Below are 21,045 nucleotides of genomic sequence, written 5' to 3' on the forward strand. Positions count from 1 at the left end.
ATTCACTGAAAAATGTTGGCAAAGTGTTGCAAGTGATCTCCTGAAATATTTTTAGGTGGAAACAGATGGGTTTTTATCATCGGGAACAGAAATAGCCCTTGACGTATGAACAACTTTTTTTGAAAAAATCCCTAAGCCGCGCGGTCACAATTTCTTCTCAAAATCTGACGTTCTGCAATTCTCCCAAAAATGTTGGCAAACTGTTGCAAGTGATCCCCTGAAATGTTTTTCAGTGGAAACAGATGGGTTTTTATCATCGGAAACAGAATTAGCCCTCGACGTCTGAACAACTTTTTTTGAAAAAATCCCTAAGACGCGCGGTCACAATTTCTTCTCAAAATCTGACGTTCTGCAATTCACTCAAAAATGTTGACAAACTGTTGCAAGTGATCCCCTGAAATGTTTTTCGGTGGAAACAGATGGGTTTTTATCATCGGAAACAGAATTAGCCCTCGACGTCAGAACAACTTTTTTTGAAAAAATCCCTAAGCCGCGCGGTCACAATTTCTTCTCAAAATCTGACGTTCTGCAATTCACTCAAAAATGTTGGCAAACTGTTGCAAGTGATCTGAAATGTTTTTCGGTGGAAACAGATGGGTTTTTATCATCGGAAACAGAATTAGCCCTTGACGTCTGAACAACTTTTTTTGAAAAAATCCCTAAGCCGCGCGGTCACAATTTCTTCTCAAAATCTGACGTTCTGCAATTCACTGAAAAATGTTGGCAAACTGTTGCAAGTGATCCCCTGAAATGTTTTTCGGTGGAAACAGATGCGTTTTTATCATCGGAAACAGAATTAGCCCTCGACGTCTGAACAACTTTTTTTGAAAAAATCCCTAAGCCGCGCGGTCACAATTTCTGCTAAAAATCTGACGTTCTGCAATTCACTCAAACATGTTGGCAAACTGTTGCAAGTGATCCCCTGAAATGTTTTTCGGTGGAAACAGATGGGTTTTTATCATCGGAAACAGAATTAGCCCTCAACGTCTGAACAACTTTTTTTGAAAAAATCCCTAAGCCGCGCGGTCACAATTTCTGCTCAAAATCTGACGTTCTGCAATTAACTCAAAAATGTTGGCAAACTGTTGCAAGTGATCCCCTGAAATGTTTTTCGGTGGAAACAGATGGGTTTTTATCATCGGAAACAGAAATAGCCCTCGACGTCAGAACAACTTTTTTGGAAAAAATCCCTAAGCCGCGCGGTCACAATTTCTTCTCAAAATCTGACGTTCTGCAATTCACTCAAAAATGTTGGCAAACTGTTGCAAGTGATCCCCTGAAATGTTTTTCGGTGGAAACAGATGGGTTTTTATCATCGGAAACAGAATTAGCCCTTGACGTCTGAACAACTTTTTTTGAAAAAATCCCTAAGCCGCGCGGTCACAATTTCTGCTCAAAATCTGACGTTCTGCAATTCACTCAAAAATGTTGGCAAACTGTTGCAAGTGATCCCCTGAAATGTTTTTCGGTGGAAACAGATGGGTTTTTATCATCGGAAACAGAATTAGCCCTCGACGTCTGAACAACTTTTTTTGAAAAAATCCCTAAGCCGCGCGGTCACAATTTCTTCTCAAAATCTGACGTTCTGCAATTCACTCAAAAATGTTGGCAAAGTGTTGCAAGTGATCTCCTGAAATATTTTTAGGTGGAAACAGATGGGTTTTTATCATCGGGAACAGAAATAGCCCTTGACGTATGAACAACTTTTTTTGAAAAAATCCCTAAGCCGCGCGGTCACAATTTCTTCTCAAAATCTGACGTTCTGCAATTCACTCAAAAATGTTGACAAACTGTTGCAAGTGATCCCCTGAAATGTTTTTCGGTGGAAACAGATGGGTTTTTATCATCGGAAACAGAATTAGCCCTCGACGTCAGAACAACTTTTTTTGAAAAAATCCCTAAGCCGCGCGGTCACAATTTCTTCTCAAAATCTGACGTTCTGCAATTCACTCAAAAATGTTGGCAAACTGTTGCAAGTGATCTCCTGAAATGTTTTTCGGTGGAAACAGATGGGTTTTTATCATCGGAAACAGAATTAGCCCTCGACGTCTGAACAACTTTTTTTGAAAAAATCCCTAAGCCGCGCGGTCACAATTTCTGCTCAAAATCTGACGTTCTGCAATTAACTCAAAAATGTTGGCAAACTGTTGCAAGTGATCCCCTGAAATGTTTTTCGGTGGAAACAGATGCGTTTTTATCATCGGAAACAGAATTAGCCCTCGACGTCTGAACAACTTTTTTTGAAAAAATCCCTAAGCCGCGCGGTCACAATTTCTTCTCAAAATCTGACATTCTGCAATTCACTCAAAAATGTTGGCAAAGTGTTGCAAGTGATCCCCTGAAATGTTTTTCGGTGGAAACAGATGGGTTTTTATCATCGGAAACAGAATTAGCCCTCGACGTCAGAACAACTTTTTTTGAAAAAATCCCTAAGCCGCGCGGTCACAATTTCTTCTCAAAATCTGACGTTCTGCAATTCACTCAAAAATGTTGGCAAACTGTTGCAAGTGATCTCCTGAAATGTTTTTCGGTGGAAACAGATGGGTTTTTATCATCGGAAACAGAATTAGCCCTTGACGTCTGAACAACTTTTTTTGAAAAAATCCCTAAGCCGCGCGGTCACAATTTCTGCTCAAAATCTGACGTTCTGCAATTCACTCAAAAATGTTGGCAAACTGTTGCAAGTGATCTCCTGAAATGTTTTTCGGTGGAAACAGATGGGTTTTTATCATCGGAAACAGAATTAGCCCTTGACGTCTGAACAACTTTTTTTGAAAAAATCCCTAAGCCGCGCGGTCACAATTTCTGCTCAAAATCTGACGTTCTGCAATTAACTCAAAAATGTTGGCAAACTGTTGCAAGTGATCCCCTGAAATGTTTTTCGGTGGAAACAGATGCGTTTTTATCATCGGAAACAGAATTAGCCCTCGACGTCTGAACAACTTTTTTTGAAAAAATCCCTAAGCCGCGCGGTCACAATTTCTTCTCAAAATCTGACGTTCTGCAATTCACTCAAAAATGTTGGCAAAGTGTTGCAAGTGATCTCCTGAAATATTTTTAGGTGGAAACAGATGGGTTTTTATCATCGGGAACAGAAATAGCCCTTGACGTATGAACAACTTTTTTTGAAAAAATCCCTAAGCCGCGCGGTCACAATTTCTTCTCAAAATCTGACGTTCTGCAATTCTCCCAAAAATGTTGGCAAACTGTTGCAAGTGATCCCCTGAAATGTTTTTCAGTGGAAACAGATGGGTTTTTATCATCGGAAACAGAATTAGCCCTCGACGTCTGAACAATTTTTTTTGAAAAAATCCCTAAGCCGCGCGGTCACAATTTCTGCAAAAAATCTGACGTTCTGCAATTCACTCAAAAATGTTGACAAACTGTTGCAAGTGATCCCCTGAAATGTTTTTCGGTGGAAACAGATGGGTTTTTATCATCGGAAACAGAATTAGCCCTCGACGTCAGAACAACTTTTTTTGAAAAAATCCCTAAGCCGCGCGGTCACAATTTCTTCTCAAAATCTGACGTTCTGCAATTCACTCAAAAATGTTGGCAAACTGTTGCAAGTGATCTCCTGAAATGTTTTTCGGTGGAAACAGATGGGTTTTTATCATCGGAAACAGAATTAGCCCTTGACGTCTGAACAACTTCTTTTGAAAAAATCCCTAAGCCGCACGGTCACAATTTCTTCTCAAAATCTGACGTTCTGCAATTCACTGAAAAATGTTGGCAAACTGTTGCAAGTGATCCCCTGAAATGTTTTTCGGTGGAAACAGATGCGTTTTTATCATCGGAAACAGAATTAGCCCTCGACGTCTGAACTGTTGGTTTCTGCTCTCTTCACTGTGCAGCAGAGTGCTTGTCACAAGACAATGTTTACATTCCACAGTCAGAGTACTGTTGGGTTTTCCCACGGGAATGGGAAGCTGGATGTGACGTACACTGGCTTCCTGTTTTTCACATCTCTCTCGGTGTTCGTTATTCCGAAGAGAAGGATGGTTGCTTCTCTGCTCCAGCAGAGGCAAGATGCATGATTGTAATTTCTCTACATTGAACTGGAAATAAAGCAACTTTAAGCATGTGGCACGTACTGTTCATCATTCCGTTGTGCAAAGGACTCTGCAATAACAACATTTTGGTTATGGGCCCAGAAAGACGTAAATCAAACTGAGAAGCTGAGTCGGAATGCCGGCAGAGGTACAGAGGAACGGATCGCGTTATCTGCTCTGCGCGTCAAGTTTGATTGATGAAGGTATGTGCTCATGCTGCCCGGAGCAGCCTGGCAGCCTGCCAGTTTCTAATTTATGGCTTCATGGCTGGACTTTGTACTTTTAAAGCCGTTTTTGCCGCGAAACAGGCAAGGGCTTTAAGGCACAAGCTAACAGGCTTGGATGGCTGGGGAAAACGAAAGTACTTTTTACAAGTGCTTTTAGAAGAAGCTGCAGTACTGTGACGCAGCTTGTTTAAAGCAGCAATGATGGCTGAAGCAAAGCTGGTTGAAGCTTTTGGGATTCCTAAGCTCAATAAGAAAAATTACACAGAGTGGGTGCAGTATGCAGAGGCAATTCTGCGGAAAGAAGGTCTGTTTAATGTTATTACAGACAACCCCCCAGCTCCAATTACAGCTGAATGGACTGCTAAGGATTCCAAAGCACGGGGAACGCTTACGTTGATAGTATCCCCAGAAGAGCTCTGTCTGTTGCGTGGAAAGACCACAGCCAGAGAAATTTGGAACTCTTTAAGAGAGGCTCACTTGAGGACAGAAGCTGGTTCCTCAATGTACTACTATGCCAAGCTGCATGGCATGGCTCTTGCTGAAGGTGGAGATGTGCGTAAACACCTGATGGAGATGCAAAATCTGAGACATGAGTTGCAGCAGAGAGGACTCAACTTTCCAGAGGCTGTGTATTCCTTCATGATACTACATTCTTTGGGTCCAAGTTGGGAGTCCGTTGCCACTCAGATTGCTGTTCAACCAACTGCTCAGCTCACAGTAGCCTTTGTTACTGCCGTGATCCAGAATGAAGCAGATCGCCGGGGTGCTAGCTGCATGGGTATGGGGGAGTCTTCACAGACGTCATCCCAGAGTGCAGTGGAACCAGCAGAGGGCGCCAAAGCTTTGAAGGCAGTGAAATGCTACTCGTGTGGACGTCTAGGCCATATGAAGAGGGAATGCAAATATCCCAGGGCCAAGACAGAGCAGCGCAGCGGAGGTTCATCGCGTGGAAAAGGCCAAAGCAAAGGCAAAGGTCCGGTGTCCAGGACAACGCAGCACAAGGCAATGGTCTCACGCTTCACTCCAAAGGTTGCAAAGGTCCAGAAGACGTCTAGATCTTTCTTCGTTGTTGATTCAGCAGCTACCCACCACATGTGCAACGATAAGAGACTGTTCGTGTCTTTTACACCGCAGGAAGGTGCGATTCACCAGGCGGATGACCACACGATCCCCAGTCAAGGCTACGGAACTGTTGTTCTTCACAGTTTGGACTTATCGATACAGGATGTACTTTATGTTCCAGATGCCACACACAATCTTCTAAGTGTGATGCAGCTGAATGAACGGAACATTGACGTTTCCTTCAAGAACAAGAAATGCACCATCACAAAGAAAGACGATTATGTATTGCATGCTGAATGTGTTGATCGTTTGTTTGTTTTGTATTATGATGATGTTGTGCAGAATGATACTTGTTGCATTGCAGGTTCTAACAAAAGTTTGCATGCAGGATGTATTCATGATTTTCACAGGAAATTTGGTCATTTGCATTTTGAGGCAGTATCTAAGATGCCTACCTTGGTTGAAGGTATGACTATTAAACCCTGCAGGTCCCACATGAAGTGCAAGGCATGCGCAGCAAACAAGGTGAAAATGGCTGTGAAAGGTAAGGTGTCTAGTAGGCAAGCTACAGAACCATACCAGATTGTTCATGCTGATTTAGTTGGTCCACTATCGCCCTCTTTGGGTGAAAATAGGTTCTTCATGGTTCTCATTGATGCATTTTCCAGGTATATTTACGTGTACAATCTCAAGCAGAAATCAGAGGCTTTTCCAAGGTTCAAGGAATTCTGTGCTTGGTTGGAAAATGTGCATGGTAAGAAGATAAAAATTCTTTTCACAGATCGCGGGGGAGAATTCACTTCTCAGCAGTTTGAAGCTTTTCTGACTGAGAAAGGAATTCAGCACGATTTGTCCAGTCCTCGCTCGCCATGGCAGAATGGGCTTTGCGAAAGGGCAAATCAAACATTGCTTCAAGGGTTAAAAACCTTGCTGCATGATGCCAATCTTCCAGAGAGTTATTGGGCCGAAGCTCTCTCGTGTTTTGTTTACAGTTACAATCGCAGGTTATCTTCAGCGATTGGTTGTACCCCGTATGAGAAGATGTTTGGCAAGAAACCATACATCAAACACATGAAAATATTTGGTTCTGACATGTGGATTCACTCACCACAAAGCTCCAAGTTAGGCAAACGTGGATTGCATGGTATCTTTCTAGGTTATCAGAAAGGTTCTTACAGAATAATGGTGACTGACTCTAAGACAATAAAGCTCACAAGAAGTGTTGAGTACAATGCCAAGTGGGGGGAGAATGTGGGAATTTTCCAATGTTATCCTGATGACAGTGATGAGACTGAGGATAAGCAACAGCAACCCACACCCACTGATGAAGGTTCTGATTCTGAGTCTGAAACTGAATCGGATAATTCAGAGGATTTCAAGAGTGCGAAAGCCTCTATGCGACCCTCTGAAAGCTCTGATCAGGAATTGGAAGAACCATTGTTCACAATAGGTCACTTTTCTCCTAAGAAGGAAGAGGAGAGTGTTGAAGATCAAAGGCTAATTCGCAGGTCACAAAGAGCCACAAAAGGCAGACCTCCAAAGAGATTTGCTGATGAATTTGCTAAGACAGCAGTAGCAGCTGTTAAAAGCTCCAAGAAGGTATTTGAACCTTCAAGTTTCCAAGAAATCCAGGATTTGGATTCTAAGGAAGCTGAGCCATGGTTAAATGCTATGAAGGCTGAGCTTGATTCCTTAGAAAGGAACAAAACTTGGGAGCTAGTTCCAGTAGTTCCAGGAATGAAACTGCTTGGAAGCAAATGGGTCTTCAAAGCGAAGACTGATCAGAATGGCAAGATAGTCAGACACAAAGCCAGATTGGTAGCCAGAGGTTTTGCACAGGTACCAGGTGAAGACTATCACGAGACCTACTCACCCACTGTGAGATATGAGAGCATTAGACTTATGCTCAAGCTAGCTGCAGAGGAGAATCTACACATTAGTCACCACGATGTAAATACAGCATTTTTGTACGGATCTCTAGGTGAATCACTTTATATGCTTCCACCTGATGGTGTGCAGGTAAAACAGGGATTTGTTTGTGCTCTGAAGAAGTCCCTTTATGGTCTCAAACAAAGTGCACGGTGTTGGCACACAAAACTCACTGAAGCATTGTTTTCTCTAGGTTTTCAGCAAGGGAAAGCTGATCCATGTGTGTTTGTCAAAGAGGAAGGGCAAAAGAAGCTGTATTGTTTGTTTTATGTTGATGATATTTTATTCTTTTGGAAAGATGTCACAATGTACAATAACGCCCTAGCTCAACTGAAAGAGCACTTTGACATGAAAGATCTTGGTGAGGTAAACAACTACCTATCTCTGGAAATAGAGAAAGATCAAAGTGGTAACATTCTAGTACACCAGTCACGGAAAATTGCTGATGTGTTAAGCAAACTAAACCTGATGGATGCTAACCCTGTAGACACACCGATGACAACAGGTTATCAGGTAGAAGACACTGAAGAAGCATTTTCTGACACTACACTGTACAGAAGTGTGCTAGGTAAGCTAAACTTCATTGCCAGATGTTCAAGACCTGACATTGCTGTTAGCTGTAATTTGCTAAGCAGACAAGTCAACAATCCTACTGTTAAGGATTGGAAAGCTTTAAAACGCATAGCACGCTATTTGAAAGGCACTATGCATTACAGACTGAGATTTAACAATCAGAAGTCTGGTGGTCTTGAGATCTTTGCAGATGCAAGTTTTGGAAGTGACACTACAGACAGAAAAAGTACGTCTGGAGTTTGCTACATGTACAATCAGGGTCTATTTGATTGGTCATGCAAGAAGCAAACAACGATTAGCTTAAGTACTTGTGAAGCTGAACTGAATGCACTGTCTTATTCACTTAAGGATTGTGAATGGTTGTTACAATTGTGCAAAGACATGAAAATTCCTGTCAAATGTCCAATCCAGGTTTACCAGGACAACAAAGCATGTTTGGCTTTGCTGAATTCGGAAGGTTGTAAGCAAAGCACGAAGCACTTGCAGTTGAAGTTGCAACATGCTAGGGAACATATTCAGAAGGGACTCGTAACGGTGTCCTATATGCCAGGTAATGAAATTCCTGCTGATGTATTGTCCAAGATTGTGTCAAGGGATCAACACTGTACCTATGTACAGAAGTTGGGTTTGTACTGATATTGTACGAACACGCTGCCCAGTGATGTTCACGGAAAGGGGGAGGATGTTGGTTTCTGCTCTCTTCACTGTGCAGCAGAGTGCTTGTCACAAGACAATGTTTACATTCCACAGTCAGAGTACTGTTGGGTTTTCCCACGGGAATGGGAAGCTGGATGTGACGTACACTGGCTTCCTGTTTTTCACATCTCTCTCGGTGTTCGTTATTCCGAAGAGAAGGATGGTTGCTTCTCTGCTCCAGCAGAGGCAAGATGCATGATTGTAATTTCTCTACATTGAACTGGAAATAAAGCAACTTTAAGCATGTGGCACGTACTGTTCATCATTCCGTTGTGCAAAGGACTCTGCAATAACAACATGAACAACTTTTTTTGAAAAAATCCCTAAGCCGCGCGGTCACAATTTCTGCTCAAAATCTGACGTTCTACAATTCACTCAAAAATGTTGGCAAAGTGTTTCAAGTGATCCCCTGATATATTTTTAGGTGGAAACAGATGGGTTTTTATCATCGCAAACAGAATTAGCCCTCGACGTCTGAACAACTTTTTTTGAAAAAATCCCTAAGCCGCGCGGTCACAATTTCTGCTCAAAATCTGACGTTCTGCAATTCACAGAAAAGTGTTGGCAAACTGTTGCAAGTGATCCCCTGAAATGTTTTTCGGTGGAAACAGATGGGTTTTTAACATCGGAAACAGAATTAGCCCACGACGTCTGAACAACTTTTTTTGAAAAAATCCCTAAGCCGCGCGGTGATAATTTCTTCTCAAAATCTGACGTTCTGCAATTCACTCAAAAATGTTGGCAAACTGTTGCAAGTGATCCCCTGAAATGTTTTTCGGTGGAAACAGATGGGTTTTTATCATCGGAAACAGAATTAGCCCTCGACGTCTGAACAACTTTTTTTGAAAAAATCCCTAAGCCGCGCGGTCACAATTTCTGCTCAAAATCTGACGTTCTGCAATTCACTCAAAAATGTTGGCAAACTGTTTCAAGTGATCCCCTGAAATATTTTTAGGTGGAAACAGATGGGTTTTTATCATCGGAAACAGAATTAGCCCTCGACGTCTGAACAACTTTTTTTGAAAAAATCCCTAAGCCGCGCGGTCACAATTTGTTCTCAAAATCTGACGTTCTGCAATTCTCCCAAAAATGTTGGCAAACTGTTGCAAGTGATCCCCTGAAATGTTTTTCAGTGGAAACAGATGGGTTTTTATCATCGGAAACAGAATTAGCCCTCGACGTCTGAACAACTTTTTTTGAAAAAATCCCTAAGCCGCGCGGTCACAATTTCTTCTCAAAATCTGACGTTCTGCAATTCACTCAAAAATGTTGACAAACTGTTGCAAGTGATCCCCTGAAATGTTTTTCGGTGGAAACAGATGGGTTTTTAACATCGGAAACAGAATTAGCCCGCGACGTCTGAAAAACTTTTTTTGAAAAAATACCTAAGCCGCGCGGTCACAATTTCTTCTCAAAATCTGACGTTCTGCAATTCACTCAAAAATGTTGGCAAACTGTTGCAAGTGATCCCCTGAAATGTTTTTCGGTGGAAACAGATGGGTTTTTATCATCGGAAACAGAATTAGCCCTCGACGTCTGAACAACTTTTTTTGAAAAAATCCCTAAGCCGCGCGGTCACAATTTGTGCAAAAAATCTGACGTTCTGCAATTCACTCAAAAATGTTGGCAAACTGTTGCAAGTGATCCCCTGAAATGTTTTTCGGTGGAAACAGATGGGTTTTTATCATCGGAAACAGAATTAGCCCTTGACGTCTGAACAACTTTTTTTGAAAAAATCCCTAAGCCGCGCGGTCACAATTTCTTCTCAAAATCTGACGTTCTGCAATTCACTGAAAAATGTTGGCAAAGTGTTGCAAGTGATCTCCTGAAATATTTTTAGGTGGAAACAGATGGGTTTTTATCATCAGGAACAGAAATAGCCCTTGACGTATGAACAACTTTTTTTGAAAAAATCCCTAAGCCGCGCGGTCACAATTTCTTCTCAAAATCTGACGTTCTGCAATTCACTCAAAAATGTTGGCAAACTGTTGCAAGTGATCCCCTGAAATGTTTTTCGGTGGAAACAGATGGGTTTTTATCATCGGAAACAGAATTAGCCCTCGACGTCTGAACAACTTTTTTTGAAAAAATCCCTAAGCCGCGCGGTCACAATTTCTTCTCAAAATCTGACGTTCTGCAATTCACTCAAAAATGTTGACAAACTGTTGCAAGTGATCCCCTGAAATGTTTTTCGGTGGAAACAGATGGGTTTTTATCATCGGAAACAGAATTAGCCCTCGACGTCTGAACAACTTTTTTTGAAAAAAATCCCTAAGCCGCGCGGTCACAATTTCTGCTCAAAATCTGACGTTCTGCAATTCACTCAAAAATGTTGGCAAACTGTTTCAAGTGATCCCCTGAAATATTTTTAGGTGGAAACAGATGGGTTTTTATCATCGGAAACAGAATTAGCCCTTGACGTCTGAACAACTTTTTTTGAAAAAATCCCTAAGGCGTGCGGTCACAACTTCTTCTCAAAATCTGACGTTCTGCAATTCACTGAAAAATGTTGGCAAAGTGTTGCAAGTGATCTCCTGAAATATTTTTAGGTGGAAACAGATGGGTTTTTATCATCGGGAACAGAAATAGCCCTTGACGTATGAACAACTTTTTTTGAAAAAATCCATAAGCCGCGCGGTCACAATTTCTTCTCAAAATCTGACGTTCTGCAATTGTCCCAAAAATGTTGGCAAACTGTTGCAAGTGATCCCCTGAAATGTTTTTCAGTGGAAACAGATGGGTTTTTATCATCGGAAACAGAATTAGCCCTCGACGTCTGAACAACTTTTTTTGAAAAAATCCCTAAGCCGCGCGGTCACAATTTCTTCTCAAAATCTGACGTTCTGCAATTCACTCAAAAATGTTGGCAAAGTGTTGCAAGTGATCCCCTGAAATGTTTTTCGGTGGAAACAGATGGGTTTTTATCATCGGAAACAGAATTAGCCCTCGACGTCTGAACAATTTTTTTGAAAAAATCCCTAAGCCGCGCGGTCACAATTTCTGCTAAAAATCTGACGTTCTGCAATTCACAGAAAAATGTTGGCAAACTGTTGCAAGTGATCTCCTGAAATGTTTTTCGGTGGAAACAGATGGGTTTTTATCATCGGAAACAGAATTAGCCCTCGATGTCGTAAAAACTTTTTTTGAAAAAATCCCTAAGCCGCGCGGTCACAATTTCTCCTCAAAATCTGACGTTCTGCAATTCACAGAAAAGTGTTGGCAAACTGTTGCAAGTGATCCCCTGAAATGTTTTTCGGTGGAAACAGATGGGTTTTTAACATCGGAAACAGAATTAGCCCGCGACGTCTGAACAACTTTTTTTGAAAAAATCCCTAAGCCGCGCGGTCACAATCTCTGCTCAAAATCTGACGTTCTGCAATTCACTCAAAAATGTTGGCAAACTGTTGCAAGTGATCCCCTGAAATGTTTTTCGGTGGAAACAGATGGGTTTTTATCATCAGAAACAGAATTAGCCCTCGACGTCTGAACAACTTTTTTTGAAAAAATCCCTAAGCCGCGCGGTCACAATTTCTGCTCAAAATCTGACGTTCTGCAATTCACTGAAAAATGTTGGCAAAGTGTTGCAAGTGATCTCCTGAAATATTTTTAGGTGGAAACAGATGGGTTTTTATCATCGGGAACAGAAATAGCCCTTGACGTATGAACAACTTTTTTTGAAAAAATCCCTAAGCCGCGCGGTCACAATTTCTTCTCAAAATCTGACGTTCTGCAATTCACTCAAAAATGTTGGCAAACTGTTGCAAGTGATCCCCAGAAATGTTTTTCGGTGGAAACAGATGGGTTTTTATCATCGGAAAAGGAATTAGCCCTCGACGTCTGAACAACTTTTTTTGAAAAAATCCCTAAGTCGTGCTGTCACAACTTCTTCTCAAAATCTGACGTTCTGCAATTCACTGAAAAATGTTGGCAAAGTGTTGCAAGTGATCTCCTGAAATATTTTTAGGTGGAAACAGATGGGTTTTTATCATCGGGAACAGAAATAGCCCTTGACGTATGAACAACTTTTTTTGAAAAAATCCCTAAGCCGCGCGGTCACAATTTCTTCTCAAAATCTGACGTTCTGCAATTCACTCAAAAATGTTGGCAAACTGTTGCAAGTGATACCCTGAAATGTTTTTCGGTGGAAACAGATGGGTTTTTATCATCGGAAACAGAATTAGCCCTCGACGTCTGAACAACTTTTTTTGAAAAAATCCCTAAGGCGTGCGGTCACAACTTCTTCTCAAAATCTGACGTTCTGCAATTCACTGAAAAATGTTGGCAAAGTGTTGCAAGTGATCTCCTGAAATATTTTTAGGTGGAAACAGATGGGTTTTTATCATCGGGAACAGAAATAGCCCTTGACGTATGAACAACTTTTTTTGAAAAAATCCATAAGCCGCGCGGTCACAATTTCTTCTCAAAATCTGACGTTCTGCAATTGTCCCAAAAATGTTGGCAAACTGTTGCAAGTGATCCCCTGAAATGTTTTTCAGTGGAAACAGATGGGTTTTTATCATCGGAAACAGAATTAGCCCTCGACGTCTGAACAACTTTTTTTGAAAAAATCCCTAAGCCGCGCGGTCACAATTTCTTCTCAAAATCTGACGTTCTGCAATTCACTCAAAAATGTTGGCAAAGTGTTGCAAGTGATCCCCTGAAATGTTTTTCGGTGGAAACAGATGGGTTTTTATCATCGGAAACAGAATTAGCCCTCGACGTCTGAACAATTTTTTTGAAAAAATCCCTAAGCCGCGCGGTCACAATTTCTGCTAAAAATCTGACGTTCTGCAATTCACAGAAAAATGTTGGCAAACTGTTGCAAGTGATCTCCTGAAATGTTTTTCGGTGGAAACAGATGGGTTTTTATCATCGGAAACAGAATTAGCCCTCGATGTCGTAAAAACTTTTTTTGAAAAAATCCCTAAGCCGCGCGGTCACAATTTCTCCTCAAAATCTGACGTTCTGCAATTCACAGAAAAGTGTTGGCAAACTGTTGCAAGTGATCCCCTGAAATGTTTTTCGGTGGAAACAGATGGGTTTTTAACATCGGAAACAGAATTAGCCCGCGACGTCTGAACAACTTTTTTTGAAAAAATCCCTAAGCCGCGCGGTCACAATCTCTGCTCAAAATCTGACGTTCTGCAATTCACTCAAAAATGTTGGCAAACTGTTGCAAGTGATCCCCTGAAATGTTTTTCGGTGGAAACAGATGGGTTTTTATCATCAGAAACAGAATTAGCCCTCGACGTCTGAACAACTTTTTTTGAAAAAATCCCTAAGCCGCGCGGTCACAATTTCTGCTCAAAATCTGACGTTCTGCAATTCACTGAAAAATGTTGGCAAAGTGTTGCAAGTGATCTCCTGAAATATTTTTAGGTGGAAACAGATGGGTTTTTATCATCGGGAACAGAAATAGCCCTTGACGTATGAACAACTTTTTTTGAAAAAATCCCTAAGCCGCGCGGTCACAATTTCTTCTCAAAATCTGACGTTCTGCAATTCACTCAAAAATGTTGGCAAACTGTTGCAAGTGATCCCCAGAAATGTTTTTCGGTGGAAACAGATGGGTTTTTATCATCGGAAAAGGAATTAGCCCTCGACGTCTGAACAACTTTTTTTGAAAAAATCCCTAAGTCGTGCTGTCACAACTTCTTCTCAAAATCTGACGTTCTGCAATTCACTGAAAAATGTTGGCAAAGTGTTGCAAGTGATCTCCTGAAATATTTTTAGGTGGAAACAGATGGGTTTTTATCATCGGGAACAGACATAGCCCTTGACGTATGAACAACTTTTTTTGAAAAAATCCCTAAGCCGCGCGGTCACAATTTCTTCTCAAAATCTGACGTTCTGCAATTCACTCAAAAATGTTGGCAAACTGTTGCAAGTGATCCCCTGAAATGTTTTTCGGTGGAAACAGATGGGTTTTTATCATCGGAAACAGAATTAGCCCTCGACGTCTGAACAACTTTTTTTGAAAAAATCCCTAAGGCGTGCGGTCACAACTTCTTCTCAAAATCTGACGTTCTGCAATTCACTGAAAAATGTTGGCAAAGTGTTGCAAGTGATCTCCTGAAATATTTTTAGGTGGAAACAGATGGGTTTTTATCATCGGGAACAGAAATAGCCCTTGACGTATGAACAACTTTTTTTGAAAAAATCCATAAGCCGCGCGGTCACAATTTCTTCTCAAAATCTGACGTTCTGCAATTGTCCCAAAAATGTTGGCAAACTGTTGCAAGTGATCCCCTGAAATGTTTTTCAGTGGAAACAGATGGGTTTTTATCATCGGAAACAGAATTAGCCCTCGACGTCTGAACAACTTTTTTTGAAAAAATCCCTAAGCCGCGCGGTCACAATTTCTTCTCAAAATCTGACGTTCTGCAATTCACTCAAAAATGTTGGCAAAGTGTTGCAAGTGATCCCCTGAAATGTTTTTCGGTGGAAACAGATGGGTTTTTATCATCGGAAACAGAATTAGCCCTCGACGTCTGAACAATTTTTTTGAAAAAATCCCTAAGCCGCGCGGTCACAATTTCTGCTAAAAATCTGACGTACTGCAATTCACAGAAAAATGTTGGCAAACTGTTGCAAGTGATCTCCTGAAATGTTTTTCAGTGGAAACAGATGGGTTTTTATCATCGGAAACAGAATTAGCCCTCGATGTCGTAAAAACTTTTTTTGAAAAAATCCCTAAGCCGCGCGGTCACAATTTCTCCTAAAAATCTGACGTTCTGCAATTCACAGAAAAGTGTTGGCAAACTGTTGCAAGTGATCCCCTGAAATGTTTTTCGGTGGAAACAGATGGGTTTTTAACATCGGAAACAGAATTAGCCCGCGACGTCTGAACAACTTTTTTTGAAAAAATCCCTAAGCCGCGCGGTCACAATCTCTGCTCAAAATCTGACGTTCTGCAATTCACTCAAAAATGTTGGCAAACTGTTGCAAGTGATCCCCTGAAATGTTTTTCGGTGGAAACAGATGGGTTTTTATCATCAGAAACAGAATTAGCCCTCGACGTCTGAACAACTTTTTTTGAAAAAATCCCTAAGCCGCGCGGTCACAATTTCTGCTCAAAATCTGACGTTCTGCAATTCACTGAAAAATGTTGGCAAAGTGTTGCAAGTGATCTCCTGAAATATTTTTAGGTGGAAACAGATGGGTTTTTATCATCGGGAACAGAAATAGCCCTTGACGTATGAACAACTTTTTTTGAAAAAATCCCTAAGCCGCGCGGTCACAATTTCTTCTCAAAATCTGACGTTCTGCAATTCACTCAAAAATGTTGGCAAACTGTTGCAAGTGATCCCCTGAAATGTTTTTCGGTGGAAACAGATGGGTTTTTATCATCGGAAACAGAATTAGCCCTCGACGACTGAACAACTTTTTTTGAAAAAATCCCTAAGCCGTGCGGTCACAACTTCTTCTCAAAATCTGACGTTCTGCAATTCACTGAAAAATGTTGGCAAAGTGTTGCAAGTGATCTCCTGAAATATTTTTAGGTGGAAACAGATGGGTTTTTATCATCGGGAACAGAAATAGCCCTTGACGTATGAACAACTTTTTTTGAAAAAATCCCTAAGCCGCGCGGTCACAATTTCTTCTCAAAATCTGACGTTCTGCAATTGTCCCAAAAATGTTGGCAAACTGTTGCAAGTGATCCCCTGAAATGTTTTTCAGTGGAAACAGATGGGTTTTTATCATCGGAAACAGAATTAGCCCTCGACGTCTGAACAACTTTTTTTGAAAAAATCCCTAAGCCGCGCGGTCACAATTTCTTCTCAAAATCGGACGTTCTGCAATTGTCCCAAAAATGTTGGCAAACTGTTGCAAGTGATCCCCTGAAATGTTTTTCAGTGGAAACAGATGGGTTTTTATCATCGGAAACAGAATTAGCCCTCGACGTCTGAACAACTTTTTTTGAAAAAATCCCTAAGCCGCGCGGTCACAATTTCTTCTCAAAATCTGACGTTCTGCAATTCACTCAAAAATGTTGGCAAAGTGTTGCAAGTGATCCCCTGAAATGTTTTTCGGTGGAAACAGATGGGTTTTTATCATCGGAAACAGAATTAGCCCTCGACGTCTGAACAATTTTTTTGAAAAAATCCCTAAGCCGCGCGGTCACAATTTCTGCTAAAAATCTGACGTTCTGCAATTCACAGAAAAATGTTGGCAAACTGTTGCAAGTGATCTCCTGAAATGTTTTTCGGTGGAAACAGATGGGTTTTTATCATCGGAAACAGAATTAGCCCTCGATGTCGTAAAAACTTTTTTTGAAAAAATCCCTAAGCCGCGCGGTCACAATTTCTCCTCAAAATCTGACGTTCTGCAATTCACAGAAAAGTGTTGGCAAACTGTTGCAAGTGATCCCCTGAAATGTTTTTCGGTGGAAACAGATGGGTTTTTAACATCGGAAACAGAATTAGCCCGCGACGTCTGAACAACTTTTTTTGAAAAAATCCCTAAGCCGCGCGGTCACAATCTCTGCTCAAAATCTGACGTTCTGCAATTCACTCAAAAATGTTGGCAAACTGTTGCAAGTGATCCCCTGAAATGTTTTTCGGTGGAAACAGATGGGTTTTTATCATCAGAAACAGAATTAGCCCTCGACGTCTGAACAACTTTTTTTGAAAAAATCCCTAAGCCGCGCGGTCACAATTTCTGCTCAAAATCTGACGTTCTGCAATTCACTGAAAAATGTTGGCAAAGTGTTGCAAGTGATCTCCTGAAATATTTTTAGGTGGAAACAGATGGGTTTTTATCATCGGGAACAGAAATAGCCCTTGACGTATGAACAACTTTTTTTGAAAAAATCCCTAAGCCGCGCGGTCACAATTTCTTCTCAAAATCTGACGTTCTGCAATTCACTCAAAAATGTTGGCAAACTGTTGCAAGTGATCCCCTGAAATCTTTTTCGGTGGAAACAGATGGGTTTTTATCATCGGAAACAGAATTAGCCCTCGACGTCTGAACAACTTTTTTTGAAAAAATCCCTAAGCCGCGCGGTCACAATTTGTGCAAAAAATCTGACGTTCTGCAATTCACTCAAAAATGTTGGCAAACTGTTGCAAGTGATCCCCTGAAATGTTTTTCGGTGGAAACAGATGGGTTTTTAACATCGGAAACAGAATTAGCCCGCGACGTCTGAACAACTTTTTTTGAAAAAATCCCTAAGCCGCGCGGTCACAATCTCTGCTCAAAATCTGACGTTCTGCAATTCACTCAAAAATGTTGGCAAACTGTTGCAAGTGATCCCCTGAAATGTTTTTCGGTGGAAACAGATGGGTTTTTATCATCAGAAACAGAATTAGCCCTCGACGTCTGAACAACTTTTTTTGAAAAAATCCCTAAGCCGCGCGGTCACAATTTCTGCTCAAAATCTGACGTTCTGCAATTCACTGAAAAATGTTGGCAAAGTGTTGCAAGTGATCTCCTGAAATATTTTTAGGTGGAAACAGATGGGTTTTTATCATCGGGAACAGAAATAGCCCTTGACGTATGAACAACTTTTTTTGAAAAAATCCCTAAGCCGCGCGGTCACAATTTCTTCTCAAAATCTGACGTTCTGCAATTCACTCAAAAATGTTGGCAAACTGTTGCAAGTGATCCCCTGAAATCTTTTTCGGTGGAAACAGATGGGTTTTTATCATCGGAAACAGAATTAGCCCTCGACGTCTGAACAACTTTTTTTGAAAAAATCCCTAAGCCGCGCGGTCACAATTTGTGCAAAAAATCTGACGTTCTGCAATTCACTCAAAAATGTTGACAAACTGTTGCAAGTGATCCCCAGAAATGTTTTTCGGTGGAAACAGATGGGTTTTTATCATCGGAAAAGGAATTAGCCCTCGACGTCTGAACAACTTTTTTTGAAAAAATCCCTAAGTCGTGCTGTCACAACTTCTTCTCAAAATCTGACGTTCTGCAATTCACTGAAAAATGTTGGCAAAGTGTTGCAAGTGATCTCCTGAAATATTTTTAGGTGGAAACAGATGGGTTTTTATCATCGGGAACAGAAATAGCCCTTGACGTATGAACAACTTTTTTTGAAAAAATCCCTAAGCCGCGCGGTCACAATTTCTTCTCAAAATCTGACGTTCTGCAATTCACTCAAAAATGTTGGCAAACTGTTGCAAGTGATCCCCTGAAATGTTTTTCGGTGGAAACAGATGGGTTTTTATCATCGGAAACAGAATTAGCCCTCGACGTCTGAACAACTTTTTTTGAAAAAATCCCTAAGGCGTGCGGTCACAACTTCTTCTCAAAATCTGACGTTCTGCAATTCACTGAAAAATGTTGGCAAAGTGTTGCAAGTGATCTCCTGAAATATTTTTAGGTGGAAACAGATGGGTTTTTATCATCGGGAACAGAAATAGCCCTTGACGTATGAACAACTTTTTTTGAAAAAATCCATAAGCCGCGCGGTCACAATTTCTTCTCAAAATCTGACGTTCTGCAATTGTCCCAAAAATGTTGGCAAACTGTTGCAAGTGATCCCCTGAAATGTTTTTCAGTGGAAACAGATGGGTTTTTATCATCGGAAACAGAATTAGCCCTCGACGTCTGAACACCTTTTTTTGAAAAAATCCCTAAGCCGCGCGGTCACAATTTCTTCTCAAAATCTGACGTTCTGCAATTCACTCAAAAATGTTGGCAAAGTGTTGCAAGTGATCCCCTGAAATGTTTTTCAGTGGAAACAGATGGGTTTTTATCATCGGAAACAGAATTAGCCCTCGACGTCTGAACAATTTTTTTGAAAAAATCCCTAAGCCGCGCGGTCACAATTTCTGCTAAAAATCTGACGTTCTGCAATTCACAGAAAAATATTGGCAAACTGTTGCAAGTGATCTCCTGAAATGTTTTTCGGTGGAAACAGATGGGTTTTTATCATCGGAAACAGAATTAGCCCTCGATGTCGTAAAAACTTTTTTTGAAAAAATCCCTAAGCCGCGCGGTCACAATTTCTCCTAAAAATCTGACGTTCTGCAATTCACAGAAAAGTGTTGGCAAACTGTTGCAAGTGATCCCCTGAAATGTTTTTCGGTGGAAACAGATGGGTTTTTAACATCGGAAACAGAATTAGCCCGCGACGTCTGAACAACTTTTTTTGAAAAAATCCCTAAGCCGCGCGGTCACAATCTCTGCTCAAAATCTGACGTTCTGCAATTCACTCAAAAATGTTGGCAAACTGTTGCAAGTGATCCCCTGAAATGTTTTTCGGTGGAAACAGATGGGTTTTTATCATCAGAAACAGAATTAGCCCTCGACGTCTGAACAACTTTTTTTGAAAAAATCCCTAAGCCGCGCGGTCACAATTTCTGCTCAAAATCTGACGTTCTGCAATTCACTGAAAAATGTTGGCAAAGTGTTGCAAGTGATCTCCTGAAATATTTTTAGGTGGAAACAGATGGGTTTTTATCATCGGGAACAGAAATAGCCCTTGACGTATGAACAACTTTTTTTGAAAAAATCCCTAAGCCGCGCGGTCACAATTTCTTCTCAAAATCTGACGTTCTGCAATTCACTCAAAAATGTTGACAAACTGTTGCAAGTGATCCCCTGAAATGTTTTTCGGTGGAAACAGATGGGTTTTTATCATCGGAAACAGAATTAGCCCTCGACGTCAGAACAACTTTTTTGGAAAAAATCCCTAAGCCGCGCGGTCACAATTTCTGCTCAAAATCTGACGTTCTGCAATTCACTCAAAAATGTTGGCAAACTGTTTCAAGTGATCCCCTGAAATATTTTTAGGTGGAAACAGATGGGTTTTTATCATCGGAAACAGAAAGAGCCCTTGACGTCTAAACAACTTTTTTTGAAAAAATCCCTAAGCTGCGCGGTCACAATTTCTTCTCAAAATCTGACGTTCTGCAATTGTCCCAAAAATGTTGGCAAACTGTTGCAAGTGATCCCCTGAAATGTTTTTCAGTGGAAACAGATGGGTTTTTATCATCGGAAACAGAATTAGCCCTCGACGTCTGAACAACTTTTTTTGAAAAAATCCCTAAGCCGCGCGGTCACAATTTCTTCTCAAAATCGGACGTTCTGCAATTCACTCAAAAATGTTGGCAAACTGTTGCAAGTGATCCCCTGAAATGTTTTTCGGTGGAAACAGATGGGTTTTTATCATCGGAAACAGAATTCGCCCTTGACGTCTGAACAACTTTTTTTGAAAAAATCCCTAAGCCGCGCGGTCACAATTTCTGCTCAAAATCTGACGTTCTGCAATTCACAGAAAAGTGTTGGCAAACTGTTGCAAGTGATCCCCTGAAATGTTTTTCGGTGGAAACAGATGGGTTTTTAACATCGGAAACAGAATTAGCCCTCGACGTCTGAACAACTTTTTTTGAAAAAATCCCTAAGCCGCGCGGTCACAATTTCTTCTCAAAATCGGACGTTCTGCAATTCACTCAAAAATGTTGGCAAACTGTTGCAAGTGATCCCCTGAAATGTTTTTCGGTGGAAACAGATGGGTTTTTATCATCGGAAACAGAATTCGCCCTTGACGT

The sequence above is a fragment of the Podarcis vaucheri genome (genome assembly GCF_965113315.1).
Source record: "Podarcis vaucheri genome assembly, chromosome: 2".
In the NCBI taxonomy this organism is placed as follows: domain Eukaryota; kingdom Metazoa; phylum Chordata; class Lepidosauria; order Squamata; family Lacertidae; genus Podarcis; species Podarcis vaucheri.